Source organism: Cibotium barometz, chromosome 54 (genome assembly GCF_041138505.1).
Source record: "Cibotium barometz isolate CiBa-2024 chromosome 54, ASM4113850v1, whole genome shotgun sequence".
Taxonomy (NCBI): domain Eukaryota; kingdom Viridiplantae; phylum Streptophyta; class Polypodiopsida; order Cyatheales; family Cibotiaceae; genus Cibotium; species Cibotium barometz.
In genome coordinates this window covers 20,695,806-20,700,268 of record NC_141099.1, presented here as the reverse complement: position 1 = coordinate 20,700,268, position 4,463 = coordinate 20,695,806, and the positions used below count along the sequence as shown (strand labels likewise).

Genomic DNA, 4,463 nt, shown 5'->3' with positions numbered 1-4,463 from the left:
CATACATACATCTACATCATTTCTTTCACATACATATAACTACATCCATTCTTTCACATATATCTCCATCTATTCCTCGTTCATTTTCATCTATCTGATTCGTTTCACATCCTCATATCTATTTATAGAATACAAGAGAATTCTTATTTTTGATATAAGATTTCTTTACGCTTTTATTTATGCATAAATTCCATTTTAAGGAGAATAATACTTTCGAAATAAAAATCAATCTTTTATGCATCTTCCTATGCATAAATTCATTTTATAAATGAGAATGACACTTTTGAATTAAAAATCAATCTTTTATGCATCTTCCTATGCATAAAATCAAAATTGACGAAAATAACTCTTTTGAACTAAAAATAGATTTCTTTATGTATCTTTCTATGCATAAAATTAAAATTGATGAGAGTAACACTTTTGGATTAAAATAAATTCTTTATGCATCTTTCCATTCATAAATCCAATTTAGTAGGAATTACACTTTTAGAATAAAAGAATTTCTCTTATGCATCTAATTTAAGCATAAAATCATTTATGATGAAAATCACACTTTTAATATAAAAATATCTTTTATGCATCCATTTATGCATAAAAATCAAATATGATAAAAGTAACACTTTTATAATAAAATAATAATCTTTTATGCATACCTCTATGCATGAAAATCAAATATGTTAAAAGTAGCACTTTTACAATAAAATAATAATCTTTTATGCATACCTCTATGCATGAAAATCAAATATGATAAAGGTAACACTTTTACAATAAAATAATAATCTTTTATTCATACCTCTATGCATGAAAATCAAATATGATAGAAGTAACACTTTTATAATAAAAAATTATCTTTTATGCATATTTTTATGCATGAAAATCAATCATGATAGAAGTAACACTTTTATAATAAAAAAAATCTTTTATGCATACCTCTATGCATAAAAATCAAATACAATAAAAGTTACACTTTTATAATAAAATAATAATCTTTTATGCATACTTCTATGCATGAAAATGAAATATGATAGAAGTAACACTTTTATAATAAAAAATAATCCTTTATGCATACTTCTATGCATGAAAATCAAATATGATAGAAGTAACACTTTTCTAATAAAAATAATCTTTTATGTATGAAAATCAATTATAATGAAAGTAATACTTTTATAATAATACTAATTTTCTTTTATACAAATAATCAAAATGCATCTTCTATGCATGAAAATGATACTTTAGAATATAAAAATTGATAAGAATTACTCTTTTAGCATAATAAAAGATAATTCTTATTTCCAAAAATTTCACCATAACCTCCTTTGTATGGTTGACCATTTTTCCTACTTAATTTTGTCTTAAAAATTAACTCTAATTGATTTAAAGTAATCTATACTAATCAAAATTCACTTATAAGAGAGAAAACGTTGTAAAAAGTTTAATTCCAATAATTTTCACTTAATTAGGATAAAGAAGGGTTGATTCTAAGAAAAGAGAGGGGAGAAGCCTTTCGATCAAGGCATAACATCCATTTATCACTTCAAACAATCATAAACATTAGAAAAACATAAAATCAATAAAGAAAAATACAAGAATCTCTACTTACATAATTTCTTGGAGCTTTCCTTTGGCTTGATGGTTTGAGGGTTCAACTCTTGTTTATAACAAGAGTGGCCACTAATCTTTGGAAGAGGGAAATGTGAAAAACTCGTGAATTATTAATAAATTCACAGTTCTTAGCTTGGGAGGAGGAGAGTAACAGTGCATAAAACACTATTAAGTTTTAACAAAGGGGAAGGCTTCTATTTATAGAAAAAAGTGAGCCTCTAACCAAGCCAACTGATTCTAGAATTTTTTAGATCAGTTTGGTCAATTTTTGACCATTTTTGGGTCAGTTTTGGTCACTTTTTGAATCTAGTTGAAACAGGAGAGAGGAGAGATAAAAATCTCTCATTATTCGGGAGTTTAAAACTCATTCAAGCATGTGAAATAGGCACCCTCTTCATGAGGGAAATTCTCCCATGCAGAGGTGTCAAAAATGCATCATTTCACTTAAATATCTCTCTTTTTTAACTATTAACCTTGTCCTTAGTTAACTCTTCATCTTATGTGAGTATTTACTCATTTTTGGGGGATTTTCCTTTTATTCTTCTATTTATCTCCTCCCTACATTTGGATGAATCTTATTGGTCCATAGGAACCTTAATTAAAATTTCGAAAAAATCTTCACCCCCAGACGCTAGGTGTTGTGGAATCGGCGCTTCATCTTCCCCAATTTCCCGCCTTTCTGTAATCTTGCATCGAAGACTCTCCTTCTCTGCGGGTGGATGCCCTCCCAAGTGTATGGGCACTGAGTGGAGGAGCCCGTCCCTTATCAGACCTCAGACATCATCAGCTTCACCTGCAAGATCAAATCAAATGCTCAGCAGTCACATTCCCTGAGCTTTACCTTCAACCTCCCAGCAAGTCCTAATCCCTCACTCAAACCCTTGGAAACCCAATACAGAAAAACCATGGAGTGGAGGTGCCATAAACACTTTGCTTTGTCTAGGTTTAGTGTGTCATTAATTTTAGGCTTTGTCTAGGTTAAGTGTGTCATTAACACTTTGCTTTGCCTAGTTTAAGTGTGTCATTAACACTTTGTTGTGTCTAGGTTCAAGTGCATAATTAACACTTTACTCTGCCTTGTTAAGCATGTCATTAACACTTTGCTTAAGTTAAGTGCATCATTAACTCTTTGCTATAATAAGGTAAAGTGTGGCATTGAGAATTTGTTCTTTATTTTTAGGTGGAAGTGATAAGCTCAGGCCAAAGGCTGGAAATGTACGTGTCATGCAACAAGAGGACAGGCCTATGCTGTTGCTGGAATCCACTGGCCTCGTCTTTGATGACGTGAATGCTTCCTGCCATCATCGCTTGCTCTTCCAAGCTTCTAGCACCCAAGTAAGTAGAAAAATTTACAGAACCCATCTTCTTAATTACTAAAATAATCATAACCATTCTCTCTAATTACTAAAATTTACATAACCCATCTTCTTAATTACTAAAATAATCATAACTCATCTCTCTAATCATGATAGAACTCAGAACCCATCAGCATTTTCATTGAATTAATCATTAGATCAAGCTTCTAATCTTAGCGCTCCGTGAATCACTTGGCATACATCATCTGTCCTTACCATATGCAAAGATCGGCAATGGAAATTAGGGTAATTAACTAAAAGATTTGTTCTCTCAGAAGCGATCATCTTCAGATCCCATTAGACCTTTAATTCACACCTTATCATTGTATTCACACGTTTCTTATAAAAAATCAGGTCAAACTCCATTACATGTTGAAATCTCGCAGCCCAACATTCTTAATCACATTAATTGGATTAAATCAAGCTAATTTGACAAGATCCATACTTCATCATTTTATGCAGAACCTATTCACCTCAATTCAGTGTCAATATTAATCATATTTATGGCAACTAATTGTGATTAATTGTGCTGTGTTGTCTCAGAAAGGAGTTCACTTGATGGACAAGCAGGTCATAAGGAGGGCAGTCTTAAGGGCAATCCTCAAGATTTAGAGGCAATATAGGATACTAATACAAGATTAGTTTAAGCGAACGCGTCTCTGAGGAGACCCATCATTTCATTTATAGAAACCTTGCTTATTTTAATCAGCTGGTTATCTAGTTTAGCAGCTAAGCGCCAGTTAACAGCAAAATTAATACTGGCAGAGTGTGATTTGCAGTAATATGATGGTCCTCTCATGTAATAAAACCATGATTTATTGTACGGTTAAGCTCTAATTGTACAACATAATATGATCGATCTCTTGTAATTTTTGGGATGATAAGAAATCGATACTGCAATAGATTTGCGTTACATACTTGCAGCAGGATTTGGAGCATCTACTTGTTTACAAGGAAGATTTCATCTGAGATTAAGGGTGTGATTAGCAAGGAATCACTAATCGTGTAGGTTTCCTTTCGCCTTTCATTGACAGAACGGAAAAAATCTGTGTGTGTGAGTGTGTGCGCGCGCGTGTGCTGCGTGTGTGTGTGTGTGTGTGTGTGTTTTTTTTAAAAAAAAAGCCATCTAGTCGCCACCCAACGTCACATGTACCTTGCCTTTCATTTGAAACAGCGAATCCAGCTCTTTAAGTCTAGGTCCATGTGTGCATGAGTCCAAACTTTGTGAAATAGCATGTTTCATGTGTTTGAGACATTATTTACTCAAGTCCAAAGTGGATGGAGTCATGGGTGGTGCAATTTAGATGATGCTACCTTGGATGATGTCATCATGCAAGCTCTGCTATGTGACTTGCTAGCAGGGTTGCCTTTTGATGGGCACTCTTGTCCATCAAATTTGATGAGAAGGGATGGGCAACAAGAAGTTTAGAATTAATTTTGCTATCCTCATAATTTGTGAAGACATAACTATAAAATAGATTGGTGAATTTTGATTTAAAATTAGGA

The 4,463-nt window shown here is 32.5% G+C and overlaps 1 long non-coding RNA gene across 1 annotated transcript; it reads left to right on the top strand.

Moving 5' to 3' along the window:
- Nucleotides 1-2,798: 2,798 nt before the first annotated feature.
- On the top strand, nt 2,799-3,870 carry LOC147607933 (uncharacterized). The gene is made up of 2 exons (XR_015264605.1): nt 2,799-2,937; nt 3,501-3,870. It is a non-coding gene; the product is annotated as an uncharacterized LOC147607933 (long non-coding RNA).
- The last annotated feature ends 593 nt before the right edge of the window (nt 3,871-4,463 follow it).